The 18,393-nt window shown below is 39.5% G+C and overlaps 1 long non-coding RNA gene across 1 annotated transcript in view; it reads right to left on the reverse strand.

Annotated features, from left to right (window-relative positions):
- Positions 1 to 1,002: 1,002 nt before the first annotated feature.
- Positions 1,003 to 18,393, reverse strand: part of LOC113246955 (uncharacterized) — a 46,593-nt gene continuing 29,202 nt past the window's right edge. The window contains exons 4-5 of the long non-coding RNA XR_003313110.3: positions 7,049 to 7,222; positions 1,003 to 1,085 (exon numbers count right to left, since the gene is read on the reverse strand). This is a non-coding gene — a long non-coding RNA (uncharacterized LOC113246955). The remainder of the gene's footprint in view (positions 1,086 to 7,048; positions 7,223 to 18,393) is intronic.

Here is an 18,393-nt window from a genome sequence, read left to right on the forward strand (position 1 = left end):
TGTAAACAAGCAAAACTTCAAGTATCACCACATCTTCAGGTCGTGTGGAGGAGAACGAGTCCTGGTCTGAACACCCTGGGCACCAATGAACCAGCCCATCATGTGGGCACTGTGAAAAAACACGCTTGCCCTTCCTTTAATCTCCATTCTCCCTGAAAACAGCGGAGACATTTGAAGTCTTGTCCATTCGAGAGTCTGGTGGTTGATGCTGGCTGTTGGCTCTAGGCTGAGGGTCTAGCTGGGGCTGCCACTGAAATAGCCACATGTAGTCTCTCTGTGTGGCCTGAACTTCCTCACAACATGGTGGCTGGGTTCCAAGGTCAAGCCAAGAGATGAGCTGAGAGGAAGCTATATTGCCATTCATGCACTAGCCTTGGAAGCCACATGGCGTCCCTTCTGCTACATTCTATTGGTTGAGAAAGTTACAGGTTTTCCATTCACCTTTGAAGGGAGAAAGCATAGACCTGACCTCTCAGTGCAGGAGTGTCAATGTCACAAAATAAGAAAAGCCCTTGAGATGGGATATACAATCGTATGTCCGTCTTTGGAAAACAGGCTGTTACAGGGGGTGAACGTGAAAAATAATTACTACACAACATGATAATATTGATATCTTAGAGATCCCACAGCTGCTACTGACAAAAATAATAACAGTGGGTATTAGGTTCCAACTTGTACTGGGAATTTTATGTTCTTTCTTTCAAAACAGCTTTATTGAGATATATTTCCAATACCATAAAAATCATCCAGTTAAAGTGTACAATTTAGGGGTTTTCTAATATACACAACAGAGTTGTGTAACCACTACCACCTAATTCCAGAATGTTTCCAACTACCCAAAAGAAACTCAGTAAACATTGGCAGTGACTCCCCATTACCTCACTACTCTCAGCCCCTGGCAACCATTGATCTACTTTCTATCTCTATATGCTTATTCTAAACATTCCATATAAATGGGATGGTACGCTATGTGGTCTTTTGTGACTGTCTTCTTTCACTTACCAATAGTGTTTTCAGGGTTCATCCATGTTATATGTTATTTCTCAGTCCTCAAAACAGTCTGAGTTGATGACTCCTTCTCATTTCTGTGAGAAAATAGAAGCAATCAGAAGAGAATTTCCAAAAGTTCTTATCGGCTACTGTGCCCATGTTAATTTTACCTTTTATGGTGGGTGAACAATGACCAACATATAATAAACATGAGAATTTGTGAATAAATAAGCCTACAGTGGTTGTTCATAAAGTGTAGTCCTTTGACCTACAGTATCACAATGTCTGACTCCTGCAGTTCCTAGGCCTTCAACCCTGACCTATTAAATCAGAATTTCCAGAGATGGGGTCCAAGCGATTGAATTACAGAGACTGATTAATTGATTAGGTAATATATTCATGAGGTTCACAATTCGAAAGATACAAAAGGGTATGCCATGAAATTTTCCTTCCCATTTCTGTCCTCTATCCAGTCAGCTCCTCTCTCTAGGGGCAACTAATTTCACCAATCTTTTGAATTTTTTCAGAGATATGTTCTACAAATGAATAAATATGCATGTAATATTCTTGTGCTTTACTACTTCCCCCACAATCAGAGGCTTACTATATATACTTTTATGCCCATTGTTCATATTTAAATATAACTTATATATAAAATGTTTATGTACAGTTTAAAGAACACTACCACGAACACCCATATGTCCATCTCTCAGATTAAGAACTAGAACGTCACTGCTACCCTGAGATATCCCCAAGGTGCTTTTCCTCCATCACCACCAGGGGGAACCTGGCTGAATTTTCATCTTAACCACAATTTTGCTTAACTTTTCACATTTACCAGCTATGCATGTATTCTTAGATGATATTGCATTTAGTTGAGCCTGCTTATGAACTTTATGTCAATGAAGTCGTTTTGTATATGTTAATTAGTAAATTGTTCCTTTTACTCAAGGTTTTTTTTTTTTTAAGATTTCATTTAGATTCATTTCATTAAGATCGAGAGAGGGAGAGAGCACAAGCACAGGGAGCAGCAGAGGGAGAGGGAGAAGCAGGCTCCCCACTGAGTAGGGATCCCAATGCGGGGTTTGATCCCAGGAACCCAAGATCATGACCTGAGCTGAAGGCAGATGCTCAACCGACTGAGCCACCCAGGCACCCCTCAATATTGTTTTTGAGGAACAAACAGGTTGATGCCTAAGCTGTCATGTATTTATTTTCACTGGTGTCTGATATTCCATTTTGTATTTATGTGACACATAAACATTTATTTATCAGTTCCACTATTGATGGACATTTGGGTTGTCACAGATTTTGCTACATTGAACAATGCTGTTATAGAGTTGGTTGTGCAAGCCTCCTGTTGCACATGTCAAGTTTCTGGAACTATGCTATCCAGTACGGTAGCCATTAGCCCTATGTGGCTATCGAGAGCCTAAGATATGGCCAATCCAAATGCAGCAAGTCTAGAATACTGACTGAATTTTGAAGACTTAGTATGAAAAAGAAACCTAAAATATGTCATTGTCAATGTTTTTATATTTATTAAATACTGAAACAATAAAATTTTAGACACATTGGCTTAAGTTAAAATATTAAAATTAATTTCAAGTAATTCTTACTTTTTTAAATGAGCTATTAGGAAACTTAAAATTACATATATGGCTTGCATTCTATTTCCATAGGACATGCTGTTCAATAAGGTATCTATCTTATTGTGGAACTACTTGGTCTAATATTTGGTGATACCCAAGTGCTTTGCAAAATGGTTATAACATTTACACTTTTACCAGCAATGCATGAATGCTCCTCTTGCCACCTCCCCCAGCATTGTCCAGGTTTTAAATTTTTGCCAATCTGGTGGATATGAAATGTTATTGCATTGTAGTTTAAATGTGCATTTCCCTGATTACTAAAGATGTTGAGAATTCTTTTTTTTCAGGCACTAGGCTAAGTTCTATACATGCACTTTAAAAAGTATTTTTGGGGTGCCTGGGTGGTTCAGTCGGTTAAGCATCTGCCTTCAGCTCAGGTCATGATCCCAGAGTCCTGGGATCCAGCCCTGTGTCTGGCTCCTGGCTCAGTGGGGAGTCTGCTTCTCCCTCTCTCTCTGTCCCTCCCCACCCTGCTTGGGTGCTCTCTCTCTTGCTCTGTTCTCTCTCTCAAATAAATAAGTAAAATCTTCAAAAAACTGCTTTTTTTGAGTATAGTTGACACACAATGTTATGTTAGTTTCAGGTGTACAACATAGTGATTCAACATCTCTATATGTGATGCTATGCTTACTACAAATGTAGCTCCCATCTGTTACCATACATCACTATTACAATATCACTGACTGTATTCCCTATGCTGTGCTTTTCATCCCTGTGACTTACTCATTCCATAACTGGAAGCCTGTATCTCCCACTCCCCCTCACCCATTTTTCCCATCCGCCTACCCACCTTCCTTCTGGCCACCACCAGTTTGTTCTCTGTATTTATAGGTCTGATTCTGCTTTTTGTTGTCTATGCATTTGTTTTTGTTTTAGATTCCACAGATGGGTGAAATCATATGGTATTTGTCTTTCTTGGTCTGACTTATTTTGCTTAGCATAAAACCCTCTAGGTCCATCCATGTTGTTGCAAATGGCAAGATCTCATCCTTTTTTATTGCTGTGTAATATTCCCGTGTGTGTGTGTGTGTGTGTGTGTGTGTGTGTGTGTGTGTGTGTGTACCACATCTTTATCCATTCTAAGAATGGTGAGCATTTTGTCTTATGTTCATTTATATTTTTTCTTCTGTTTTTTCTTTATGGCTCTTTCATTTTCTATTTCAGTGTATCTCTTTTTTATTGATTGATAGGAATTATTTATCTATTCTGAGTACTAACCCTCTATTATTTCTGTGTCATGCAAATATGTTTGTTTGGCTTAAAACTTACTTTTTCACTCTTTTTGATGAAAACCTTTGGCTTTGAAGCAAACTCAAAGTTACAGAAAAGTTATAAGAGTACTACAAATAACTTACTTGTATAATACAAATAAAGTTTTCCCAAACCATTTGAGAGTAAGTTGTCAATATGATGTCCCATTATCTATGAATACTTTAGTGTATGGTTTTTATGAACAGGGACATTCTCCTACATCACTACAGTACAACAAGATGGTTATTAGGGAAATGCTATCTGGCAGCATTTTGTTCAGAGTTTTTCATTGTAACCTGGGGATGGGATAGGCTGTAGTGGGTTCATGCCATCTGAGTAAGGAGCAAAGCCCAAATAGGATTTTAAAATTACATTTTGTTGTTGCTGCAGTTTGTAAATGTAATTAATATGTATTTTTTTCCATTGACATCAGATGCATAAAAATCAGATGAATTATAATTCTTGGTCTCTGACACATTATTGTTAGTCCTTTCACAACCTTCTTTTATTTGTTTATTTAAAAAATATAATGAAGACTTGTGAACCCACATCAACCCAAAAACTTGAGTAGAGCCAATAATTGACAGCAACATATGTGTTCTTCTCCTATTCTATCCTCGGATTTTCCCGCGACCATTTTCCTGTATTTTAGATTTATCTTTCCTTTCTTATTAATATAGTGTATATGCTTAGTCTTACACAGAACATGTGTAATACGTGTATTGCTCAGTCTTACCTTAATAGCAACTGTACTGAGATACAATTCACATATCATACAATTTACTCTTTTAAAGTATAGAATTAGTGATTTTTACACATTCATGCTGTTGTGTGACCATCACCACTCATTTCAGAACATTTTCACCATGCTCAAAATAAACCCTATATTTATTAAGCAGTCACTCCCCAGTCCCCCCCCCCAAATGCCCCCCCACCCCCACCCCCAGCTGTCACTAATCTACTCTTTTCCTATGGATTTCTCTAATGGACATTTCACATAAATGAAATTAAATAATACGTGTTTTTTGTGGGGTGCCTGGTGGTTCAGTTGGTTGGCTGTCTGACTCTTGGATTTTGTCTTGGGTCATTGTCTCAGGGTCATGGGACTGAACCCTGCGTTGGGCTCCCTGCTCAGCCTGGAGTCTGCTGAAGATTCTCTCTCCCTCCCCCTGCTCTGCATTCCCCCCTTCCTTGGCTTGTGCATATATTCTCTCTCTCTGTCTCTTTCTAAAATAAATGAATAAAAATAAAAATAAAAGCTTAAAAAGTAATATGTGGTTTTTTTGTGTCTAGGTTTTTTCACTCTGCATCATGTTTTCAGGTACATTCCTGCTGTAGCATGTGTCAGCACTTAATTTCTTGTTATAGATGGATAATAGTCCATTGTATGGATATATGCATTTTATCTATTCATCGGTTGATGGACATTTTGATTGTTCCCTACTTTTGGCTACTGTGAATAATAGTGTTATGAAAATTTGTGTACAGGCTTTCTGTGTGGACATACATGTTTTCCGTTCTCCTGGATATATGCTCAGGAGTGGAGGTTCTGGGACATGTGGCTACTTTATGGATAACTTTTGGAGGCGATGCCAAACTGTTTTCTAAAAGGGCTGCACCATTTTACATTCCTATCAGCAATGAATGAGGGTTCTTATCTCCACATCCCTGTCAGTCATGATTGTCCGTCTTGTGGTTTTTAGCCATCTAATGAGGGTGAAGCGGGAGCTCATTGTGGTTTTGATTTGCCTTTCCTGATGACTAATATTGTTGAGCATCCTTTTATTGGCCTTTTGCATATCCTCTTTGGATATGAAATGTCTGTTCAAATACCTTGCTTATTTTTAATTGAGTTTCTTGTCTCATTTTTGGGCTGTACGTATTCTTTATATATTCTAGATATAAGCCCCTGATCAGGTTTATGATTTGTAAGTATGTCCTCCCATTCTGTCAGTTGTCTTTTCATTTTTTTGATATAATGGAGATGACCCAGCTTGGACCATGAGGAAAAGGAAAACGCTTAGGGATGGTGGAGCAGTAACACAGAAGAAGGATCCGATTCATGAGAGAGAAATAAACTTCTGCTTTGTCGAATCACTGATAATAATTGTATCATACATCCAATAGCACATTTTCCCTTTTCAAATGCCTTCATATCCATTACTGGACTATGTTTCCATAGACGCTCTGTGAGGTAAGTAGCACCATGTTATTCCCATCTCACAAAAGAGAAACCTGAGACTCAGAAAGCTCAGTGACTGACATGGTGTCACACAGCTTGTGGGTGCAAAGTGGCAACGAATTCTTAGCACCAAGCCTCCCCACCTCCTACGAGCCCTTATCTCCTAGCTGGGGAGAAGAGGGAGTTATATTCTGTCTTAGGGGAAGAAGGTGGATAATCACAATACACCTTTGGCCAGAATTCTAGGCTCTGCTTCTATTTATTGTGTACACTTTTATAGTAACTTAAACTTTCTGAGCCTCAGTTCCTTATTTATAAATTAAAGAGTTGGACAGGTTGATGCTCTGAATTTACTACCAGGTGTAAATTTCCTTTAATATAATTATACTGCTTCCAGGTAATTGTTTCAAAGACCTGTTGTGCTAAATATTTGCTCAGATGGCATAACCATCTCAGCTAAACTTGAAATATATTGGGAAATTCTTTTGGATGCCAGTTTAACAAAGGCAGCTGCCCTTAAGCAGTAACAGAGACATAGGGTGCCTAGGTGGCTCAGTCAGTTAAGCGTCTGACTCTTGATTTCAGCTCAGGTCATGATCTCAGGGTCGTGAGATTGAGCCCCGTGTTGGGCTCTGTGCTCAGTGAGGAGTCTACTTGAGGTTCTCTCTCTCCCTGTGCCCCTCCCCTCCCAACTTTCTCTGTCTTTTTAAAATAAATAAGTACATCTTTAAAAAAGAGAGAGAGATGTGGCTTCACCTAAGACATTTTGGAAGTCACTCCATGTCTCTGCTTGAATTTCCCCATCTGTGGAATGAGAATGAAAGGAAATAATGTGTGTAAAATGTTGATTACAGCCCCTGACACAGGTAGGGATTCAATCAATGACAAAAATAGCTATTCTTATACAAGATAGACGTGCAATCCATTAACCTCCTTGTAACAAGAGTTACAAGATGGAGTCACATGTACTCACAGAAAAGGCTGTCTAAGGAGGCCAGAGCAGGGTTCTTGGGAGAAACAGGATATTCTTAGGCTCCATTTTAATGAAATTTTCATGAATGCCAAAGGCTGCACTGATCAACTGTGACACTGGGACCCCAGACAGGCTCTCTCCTTGGGTTGAACACTGTCACCCAAACATCAGTACCTGGAAGAAAATGGAAGAGGGGCTTGGGATGGCATTGTTTATTGAGTAGGAGTTTAGGGAGGGGAAATCAATTTAGAAAAATAAAGACAATTGTTCTTCTAGCATTGGTATGATTTCATTTCCGTGTTCTGAGAGAAGATAAAAACCCTAAAGTTGTATATAGAAAGAGCACAATGCCTGCCCTGCCCTTGGGAAGCCTGTTTTTCAGGGAGATTTCTCAGCTCCCAGTCCAACATCAGAGCTCAGAGCTGCAGCTGTGGCTTCAATTTCCTGGGGAACAGGGTGCGTAATGTGTCAGTCCTGAAGGGAAGCCCTTTCTTTGCTCCTCAGATGAAAGATTGCCTCTACCATCCCCCGTATGACTTCATCTCTTGTTCTTTCATCTGCCTGAGGCCACAGATGTCCAGGACTCTGGAGTTATGCAATCTAATCTTCCAAAAAACAGTATTTATATGGTCTCAGAGTCTGCTGCTGCCTTATTTGATGAAGCTGCACTGGGACATCTTATTTGAAACATCCCGGGAGAGAAAACTGGTTATAACTCTCCTTCAGGTTAAGGTAGCAACACTGATTACAGCATGGAGGGTAAACAGGACTCTGCGCAGAGTCGCTTCTATAACATGACCTTCAAAGCTCAGCGGGGTGAAAATACAATGATGAAACATTTAAAAATTTAAATTAAAACTATTTTTAAATACTTTTAAAAAAATTAAAATTTTTTAATAATTTTATTAAATCATTAATTTATTAATTAATTTATTATATATAATAAATAATAATTTTATTGAATTATTTATTTATTAAATCATTAAATTTTATTATTTATTATTAATATCTAAAATTATTAAAGTATTTATTATTAATAACTATTAATAATATATTAATAATTTATATATTTATATATTATAATTAACACATAATAATAAATTAAAACTATTAAATTATTTATTAATAATAAATAAAATATAATAATTTAATTAATTAAATTATTTTTTAAAAGGCTTTTGTTACTCTGATGTTCTCCTTGATTTCTGTGGGAAATAGTTTACAGTCTGTGAGTTTTAAATTGCTTATTCCTAAGCAAATCTGGAAAGTTATCCTCAAGCATGTCTTCCCTGTGGGTGACCTGCTGCCCTGCTGCCTCCACCCAAGGACCAATTAGCCCCCCAATGATTTCTCACAGGAACACCTACCTTGTTCCATCAAAATGTACCTCTCCTATTGCTTATCTTCTCTATATCTTGCTCTCTGCTTTCTAACTAACTTAAAGAGAGTAGGAAAGATAGCAAGAGAGAGGGAGAGAAGCGGAGAGAGAGAAAGAGGAAGATTTAAACTCACCGACGTGCTAATGTAAGTTGCAATTTTCTCATCTATAAAGTAAAAATAACACCAAAAACAGTCAAAGTGAATTAAAATATATTTAGGCCAGAGGCACCTGGGTGGCTCAGTGGGTTAAGCATCTGACCCTTAATTTTGGCTCAGGTGATGATGTCAGGGTCATGGGATTGAGCCCTGTGTTGGGCTCTGTGCTCAGCACGGAGTCTGCTGGAGATTTTCTCCCTCTCCCTCTACTCCTTCCCGTGCTCATGCTCTCAGTTTCTCTCTCAAATATATATATATGTCTGCAGTTGAGGAAAGTGCTCAGTTTACTTCAGATGATGGTGCTCTATTGTAGAGATTCATAGGGAAGTAAGTGAGAAAGCAGAGGAAGCTGGTTCAGCAGAAAATGAGTAGATGGCATGGGGAACTAGAATGTTCTCCAGAACAGACCCCTAGTGGCCCAATAGCAGCTCTTGGTGGTCTGTTCTTGGGATTCAGGAACCCTCCGTCTCTGTATCAACAGCTACTATTTCTGAAAGCCAAATGATTTTTCTGACTAATCTCTGGTCTCCTGTCTGCTCACTCGAGGCTTCTCCTATCTCATGGCTTCTGCTTCCTGCCTTCTTTCTGTGGATTTTTCTGCTTCTTGCTACTCTACTCTCTGCACCTTACAACCAAACTCTCCAATCAGGAAAACCAAAACCAAAACCACAAACCTCTCCAGTCAGAGCTTCACTGATTGCTCTCCAGTACAATTACCCATAAATTATTCCAAACTTCCCTTTTCTCATGGCTCATGTTAATAGTTCTTACAGATTTATCAGTTGTAGGATGACAGCGTTACCTGTTTATCAGACTTGGTTTCCCCATGTGCTTTCTTGCTTCACTCCTAGTCCACAAACACATATAGAGTGCCTGTGATATGCCAAATACTATGCCAAGTACTGGGGATAGCAAGATTGACAGAACATGAATCAACAGACTATGAGAGAGACAACCCAGAAAAGAGACAATTGAAATTCAGTGATGTATTTGTTTTCTAGGATTGCTATGACAAATTGCCACAAAACGGGTGGCTTAAAACAGCAGAAGTTAATATCTCACAGTTCTGGAGGCTAACGCCTAAAATCAAGGTGTCAGCAGGGCCATCCTCCCTCTAGCTTTTGGTGGTTGCCTGCAATCCTTGGCATTCTGTGGCTTGTAGACACATCACTCCAATCTCTGCCTCAGATTTCACCTGGTGCACTCCCTGTGCCTTCACATGGCCTTCTTTAGGGACACCAATCACTGGATTTAGGACCCACCCTAATCCACTATGATCACATCTGCAAAGATCCTATTTCTTTTTTTAAGTATTTATTTATAGTCAGTGAGTGAGAGAGAGTGCACAAGAGAGCGGGCAGGGTCAGAGGGAGAAGCAGACTCCCTGCTAAACAGGGAGCCTGATGTGGGGCTCAATCCTGGGACTCCAGATTCATGACTTGAGCTGAAGGCAGGTGCTTAACTGACTGAGCCACGCAGGTGCTGTGTAAAGATCCCTATTTAATCCAGGATGGGTGGTAAAGCATATACTGGTGGGGGGAATACAGGGTGCTCTACGGAGGACATTTTCTCCCTTCCTCCCTGAATAATGGCTGCCTACTGGCCTGATCTAGTCATAGAACATCCAGCACAACTGAGCAGCACAGGAAAAGCAATAATCATACTACTGGTAAAGAGTTACCATTTGTTGAATGATTGCTATGTATGACGGGCATCATAATAGGTGCTTTATATAGAATTAAATGTAATTCTCACAACACCATAAATAAATACTAGTATTCTGGTTAAGTTAGTTAATCAGGGAGGTTAAGTTAGTTTCTCAAAGTCAAATGGCCAATTAAGGGCAGATCAGGGTTTGATCTAAGGTGTAAGACTTTAGCACTACAAATACTTCAAGGGAGTCTGGGGCTGACATGACCTGGTATAGTGCAACTTGAAATACTTAAAAATATCTCCTTTATAGATATAAAAAATTTGGTGTTAGGTGACTCATTTGTCTTAGGGCATCAAAAGTTCATGTAAACAGTCATCATTTATAACTGTGTCATCCAATATGGTAGCCATTAGCCATATGTGACTACTGAGTACTTGAAATGCGGTCAAGTTGAACAGAGCTGTGCTGTGATTCTAAAATACACAGACTTAGTATGAAAAAGAAGATTGTAAAATATCTCAATCTTTAAAATGAAATCATATTTTAGATGTATTGGGTTAAATAAAATATACTATTAAAATTTTATCATTTTTTTTCCTTCTCTTTTCAATGTGGCTAATAGAAAATTTAAAATCAAATTCATGGCTCACATTACATTCCTGTTGGACAGTGCTGGTCTGGAAAATCTCTGAACATAGAACTCCAAAAGGCATATTTTCCAATGGGAGTGAATCAGAGAAGGTAAACAGGTGCTGAGCAGTGTTGAAATTAAAGTGGACCTAGGAGGCTCTGAAGAGAGGTCTTTGTATGGCCAGGTGGTAATTGAGGCCATTAATGCCTGGTTTTTGGAAATGACAAAACAAATCACTGAATCTTAGAATTTCATGATTTAAGAAATAAATGCCTTTAATAATAAATGTTCAGTAAGCGATGGGAAGGAAATGCCTTGGATTCAGTGTCTGAATATTTGGGTTCTAGTCTCAGCTTCACCTTTTATTAGCTGGGAGATCTTGGGAAAATAATTTAATCTCTTTTCTTGTATATATAATGAGGGTGATAAATCTTGACCTTTCTCAGAGGGTTATTTCAGGTATTTTAACTTATTCAAAAGCCCATTTAAATTTCTGAAGCACTGTGCAAATATAAGATATTCAAAAGACATTGCCTATGTTATAATCCTGGCTCAGTCTGGCTGTACAGAGAATTGTTGATAAATTTCAAAGTGGATAATTACTTTAAAGACAATTTGGCATTGAACATATTGGCGTGTTCATGCTTATGTCTATGCAGGGGAGCAAAAGGAAGCAAAGATGAAAAAACCAGTAGCTCCCTTTTTCTTCTTTTTTCTATCGTAGTTACAACTCCCTAAGGAATTTTGGATGAAAATTCTGGAACCTGGCAAAATCAAATAAATCAGGCTGAGGTAATAAAGAGAACAAAAGTTGCTGTAGGATGATGTTTTGGGCTGAGCTATTCATTCTGCCCAAGCTGGCACCTTCCTGAGTTGGCTCTTTTTAGAGGCAAAGGCAGCACAATGCTGCTCTCTGTTGTTAACAGTGTGGCATGACCAGCCAGGGCCATTTCCCCATTTTTCTTAAACAGTCAGTTCCCCAGCCCCAGGCTGGTGAGAAGTTCCTACAAAGGAGCCAGGAGAAGCCAGGGGTGCCCAAGGCATTCTCATCCCTGTGCCAGCCTCAGGAATACTGGCTGAGGTTGGGCCAACCTGAAGGGTGATTGCTAACAGCCATAACTCCTCAGACATCTCTCCATTACTTGTTGCTGGACTGGACCCTCAGGGAGGCCAATGTCCTCCTGGGCCTCTCTGTTGCTGTACACATCTGGAACTAAGACTCAGACTCCATTCCCTCAGCCCTCGATTTGACACAAAGAAGGGTGGACAAATGTAAATGATCTCTGAAGATCCCACCTTCCCAGTCACCTTCTGTGGCAAGGCTCCAGGGGCTGGGACTCGGGAAGGTGCCCTTGCAGTTTTCACAAAACTCCAGGGGCCCAGGGCCATCTAAAGGAAATCCCTACACAGTATTCACCTGTGGGATCAGACTTAGCTACACTCTAGAGAACACATAGGGTTCTTTGAAATTCTAAAGAATTTTAAAATAGTGCTTCTTTCTGATAACTAAATTAATACATATTCTTTGTAGAATACTTGAAAGTTACTGAAAGGTACTGTGATTACACCCACATAAATTATTCATTATTTTGTTTTATGTTCTGTAATTCCTTTTTTAAAAATATTTCATATAACTAATAAAAGGCAAAAAAACTCTACCCTAAAACAAAAACAAAAGGCTAGGACCCAGACTACCATGTACTAAGGATTCCTACTTTTAAAAATGAGAAAAAAGCAAATGATCCAGTAAAAGGTTATCAAAAGATACAAGCAGGTAGTTTAGAGAAGCTGTAAGTGGAATGGTGAATATGCATAGCGGAAAAGACACCCACCCTCAATCAGGGAAATGAGACTTTCCCCACCCAGTTTAAAAGTCTGATGATAATAAAGTTTGGTGGAGATGTGGGGGATTGGGAACATTCATACCCTACTTTACAGGGTAAGTGTGGAGCAGCCTCTTTGAAGAAAATTTTATAACATCTGGTACAGGCAAAGATGCAATTCAGCTTATTTTCCATGACTGCATATGCATACACTTAAAATAAAATTGGAACCATTCATTAATACTATTTAATAACCTGCGTAAGTAAAGAGCTTAAAGATATATCACGAACATTTTTCTGTTGTTAAACAAGAAAACTTATTATTAAAAAGCCTCCAGCAGAGGCTCCTAACCCATGCCTCCTTCCTCTGCGCTTTGGGGGGCCTAGCATTTTGGTGCTTCTAAAACATTTATGGACTCTGACCTCAACCAGTCCATAGCTGGACCCTACTAATCTTTTGGGCTCTATTGTCAGGTCTTTTAATTCTCCACTGCAGCTTTTCCACATTTTCTCCATTTCCTCAAGCCTCTAATTCTACATAATTTTTACTCTCAGCACATGATCTGACCTTCTATTTCACAGGGGAATTAGGAATCATTAGGTTACTCTCTGTTTTCTCCAATCGATTCTATAAATTGAACTGCATTACCATCTGATTTTGTCCTCTTTTCTTTCTGTTACAGTGGAAGAAGTCATGCCTCAGGCCAATCTCTATTCCTAGGCTTTTGAACTCATGCCTTTAACCTTACTGGATCACATAATGCTTCCATTTCCATATCCTCAGTATCTTCTACAGCTCTTAAATATTTCAAGTCATTCCCAGGATAAACTATAACAAAGTGGCCTTGATCCAAGCCTTCCTCCAGATACTGCCCTAGCTCTTCTCTCTGACACAGGTATAGTGAACAACTCTGGCACATTAAAAAAAAAAATCAGACTTCTCCTTTCTCCGTTTCAAACAAATCTATTCCTAGACACAGTTGAATAGTCCAGAGGTGGGCACTTGACCCAATCCAGGTTATTTGGAGTTTTCCCCAAATTTGTTTGTTTATTAATCTGGATATTATTCTATTCTATGGCTATACCATGATTGTTAATCCATTTCCCTGTTGGTGAATTTTTGGAATGTTTCCAGTATTTGGGCTACTGTAAATAAATTTACTGTGAACATTCTTGTGCAAGTCTTTTGGGAGGCATTTGTTTCTATTTCTCTTAGATAAATACCCAGGAATGGAATTGCTGGGTAATATGTTAGATGTGTGTGTAGGAGCCTAGAGCAGACCACCCCAAAATGTGCCACTTTGGCGTATTAATTATTTAAAATTAAAGTTAGTTAAAAGGAGCCGGTGCAAGAAGAACATTCTAGCCCCTCTTTTGTCTCCAAAAAGCAGGAGAGAAATCTCCCATGTGAAAGGTACCTTCCCTGTACCAAGAGGTAAAGAGACAGCCTTATCAACAGAGATAGGGAATTTGGGCCAAGACGGCTGTATCTACAAACCCTTGTACTTTTTAGTAATTTACTACTCCAGCCCAAATTCTGTTCAGAATTCCTTACTAACTGAAGCTCCCAAACATAAATTATCTTTGTCCTGTCAATTCCTCACAGAGTTATTGTCTCTTTGTCTAAAAAATATAAAAACTGTCTGCTTTGGTCATTCTTTAGGTCTCAATTTCATCATTGAGCCTTCTTGTGCACATAATTAAACTTTATTTTTTTCTTCTGTTAATCTGTCTCCTGTCAATTTAATTCTTAGACTAGCTAGAACTCTGAAGGATGGGAAAAAAATTTTCTTCCCCAACATATGTTTAACTTTATGCAAAACTGCCTTTATATGCCTATGCCATTGAGAGAGCTTCGGTGGAAAAGTTTAAGAAGTACTGTCCCAATTAATAGAAGGAGAGGAATGATGATGGAATCTAAGGCACTGTGCATGCCCAAGGAAGTATTTTGGTGGGAGTTCCTTGAAGGACTCCTCAGGACACATCACAGAGAGAGCCGCACTTGCGCCCTTAGCTAGCCTAGGTCAGCACCCTTGGGAGTTAAAAGAGCCCAGTATCTCAAGCTTGCTTGGTCCTCTTTCCTTCCTCATCCCCATCTACCCCTCTCCCAGCACTGGTCTGTGGTTTTAGAGACTGGGTTGCCTCCACCATGTTGTCATTTGGGAATCCCAGTCGCCGCTCTCCTTTCTCAAGAACAACCAAGGATGATTACCATGGGCAACTCATTTAACCTCTCTGAGCCTTAGTTTGCCTCATCTGTAAAATGGAGATGATAATGATGCCCCATGACTGTTCTGAAGATAAAAATAAATTATATGTGTGAAAACATGTTATAAACTGCATGCTTCATACACATGCCAGCTATTACTATGATGGTGTTGCACACAAATCCTGATGGTTTAGCTTCTTGTTGATTTATTCATTTGTTTGTTTATTTGTCCACAGGACACCAGGAAACATAGGACAGGAAGTAACAAGTGAAGCTTCACTTCAGCCAGGAAGGACATATGGCAAGACAAGCAAAGGCTATCGCTGGGATTCTGCAGCCTGCCTGGTGGGACCGGAGGAAGGACAATCTCAGAAACAGTCACACATAGCCTAAACCCCCACTGCACAGCTTAGAAACTGCAGAATGAAGGAGCTGCCCAAGAATACATGGCAAAGGTACTTTGGAAACAATGGCTGGTGGGAAGGCAGAAGGGGAGGGAGCCCTTTACAAAATTTCACTAAAAAGCTCAATTTAACCTCAAGATATTTCAATGCCTGGCTTGAGCTGCTGAATGCTTTTCTTTTCTTGTCTTGAGTTTAATCTACTCTATGGTAAATAAAATACCATACCCTGCTGAAGGTACAAGATCTTCCAGTGTCAAATATTTGACCAAGAGTTCAGAAAAGAAGATAAGCAAGTGGTCAAAAAGCTCATGAAAAAGTGCTCAACATCATTAGGCATCAGGAAAATACAAATTAAAAACCACAATGAAATAACATTTCACACTCTTTTAAAAGGCTAACATCAAATAGTGGTTATATCAAATATTGGTGGAAATATGAGGCAAATGGAACTCTTGTATTTTATTGTAAAAATAATGATCCTTTTGCAAAGAGGTGTGTGTGTGTGTGTGTGTGTGTGTGTGTGTGTGTGTGATGGTTGTTCTCTGGTTTCTGCATCCCCTTGGTAGACTGACTCATTTCTCACTTTGAAAAAACAAGACTTCAGGTATTAAAAACCCTGGTTAAAATTTAAAATTAAATTGTACCTGAAAATGATATTACTTTAAGTTTCTGTCATTAATTAATAAAACTCTGTTATCAGATTAAGCTCTGGGGGAGCAGGACATTGGGTTAGGAAATAGAGAGGCAGCAGAAAGGAAAGTTAAAAATTCTGTGGAATTGCCAGAGGATTCGAGTTTTGTCTTGGGCTTCAACATCACAGTGATAGGCATTGTGACAGGAGGGATGGTTCCCCAGAATGTGATCCCCACCTAGCCCCAAACTATGAGCAACAGCAATCAGAACCTCAGCAGACGGAGCCACCCAGGTGCCCTGAGAAAGGATGTTTTTTGCATATAGATCATATTGTTACTTTGGGAAACAGGGGGGCTGATGGAGATGATAGCAGATGACTGGTCCCTTCAAGCTCCTCCTGGCGCCATCAGTACAACTCACATGCATAGTCACTGTTAGCACCCTTGGAAAGAGATGGGGAATCATTCATTCAGTAAATTACTTTTCAGTCAAAAATTTTCTCAGACCTTATATGAGAGCATCCACACTTAACCATCCATTGGGTTTTGGACTACTAATTAAAAGGTAGGCTTTAGAGTGCAACAAACCTGGGAGCAGACCTAGGCCATGCCCCTTACTGCTGTTCTGCCAGGCCTACTATAGAAACTCAATGCACGTCACTGGTGAAGATATAAAGTGACAAAAAGCAACTGAGGAATTGACTCTTATCTGTATTTAAAATTTACAACAGCATTGGAGCGCCCGTGTGGCTCAGCTGGTGAAGCATCCGACTCTTGATTTCAGCTCAGGTCATAATCTCGGGGTTGTGAGATCGAGCTCCTCGTCAGGACTCTGTGCTGAGCATGGAACCTACTTAAGATTCTCTCTCTCTCTGGAAAGCAGTGTGGAGGTCCCTTAAAAAGTTAGAAATTGAGCTACCTATGATCCAGCCATTGCACTACTGGGTATTTACCCCACAGATACAGACGTAGTGAAGAGAAGGGCCATATGCACCCCAATGTTCATAGCAGCATTGTCCACAATAGCTAAATTGTGGAAGGAGCTGAGATGCCCTTCAACAGATGACTGGATTAGGAAGTTGTGATCCATATATACAATGGAATATTACTCAGCTATCAAAAAGAACGATTTCTCAATATTTGCTGCAACATGGATGGCACTGGAGGAGATAATGCTAAGTGAAATAAGTCAAGCAGAGAAAGACAATTATCATATGATTTCTCTCATCTGTGGAACATAAGAACTAGGAAGATCGGTAGGAGAAGAAAGGGATAAAGAAAGGGGGGGTAATCAGAAAGGGGAATGAAGCATAAGCATGAGAGACTATGGACTCTGAAAAACAAACTAAGGGCTTCAGAGGGGAGGGGGTGGGGGAATGGGATAGGCTGGTGATGGGTAGTAAGGAGGGCATGTATTGCATGGTGCACTGGATATTATATGCAACTAATGAATCATCGAACTTTACATTAAAACCAGGGATGTACTGTATGGTGAATAACATAATATAATAAAAATATTACTATGAAAAAAAAAAAGATTCTCTCCCTCTCTCTCCCTCTGCCTTCCTCAGTGTTCTCTCTTCTCTCTCTCCCTCTCTCTCTCTCTCTCTCAAAAAAAAAAAAAAATCACAACAGCATCTACAAACCAATGACTGCTAACTATCAGCAACTGGAATGATTTATTCAGACCACAGACAACGCTTTGTGTGCAAATTGATTGATTTGAACCTGTTGTAAGAATTACTCTGCAGGGTCATTGGTCCATAGCACTACCACCTTGGACATAGTGGAAGAGCATGGATTTTGGAATCTTATAGACCTGGCTCAAATCCCAGCTTTGCCATGTCCTGACAGTGCCATCTTCGACAAATTGCTTAACTTCTCTGAGTTTCAGTTTCCTCATTTCTAAAATGGGGATAATAGCTACCTTACAGAGCTGTTGGAGGAGTGGATGATACAATGTACACAGGAACCTGATGTATGATGGGTGTCAAATAAATGTTTATTTGTATTCCCACAATTTGGACAAAGCGTAATAATCCACATCAGTTTGAAAGCATTTACTTAAATTGCAGAGGGCCTGGACATTAAGAGCTTCATACCTAGAAAGGCTTGTAGCCCCACTATATGGGAACAGGGAGAGGAATAAAATAGGCTTCACGTTTAACAGTACTTTCAATGTTTTGTTTTTACTTTTGTTCTCTAGGAGCACCTAGAGACAGCTTCAGCTTCTATCTAGAATCTTTTTTTTTTTTTTAAGATTTTATTTATTTATTTGACAGAGATAGAGACAGCCAGCAAGAGAGGGAACACAAGCAGGGGGAGTGGGAGAGGAAGAAGCAGGCTCATAGGGGAAGAGCCTGATGTGGGGCTCGATCCCATAACGCGGGGATCACGCCCTGAGCTGAAGACAGACGCTTAACCGCTGTGCCACCCAGGCGCCCCCTATCTAGAAT

This window comes from Ursus arctos, unplaced genomic scaffold, assembly GCF_023065955.2.
Source record: "Ursus arctos isolate Adak ecotype North America unplaced genomic scaffold, UrsArc2.0 scaffold_8, whole genome shotgun sequence".
In the NCBI taxonomy this organism is placed as follows: Eukaryota; Metazoa; Chordata; class Mammalia; order Carnivora; family Ursidae; genus Ursus; species Ursus arctos.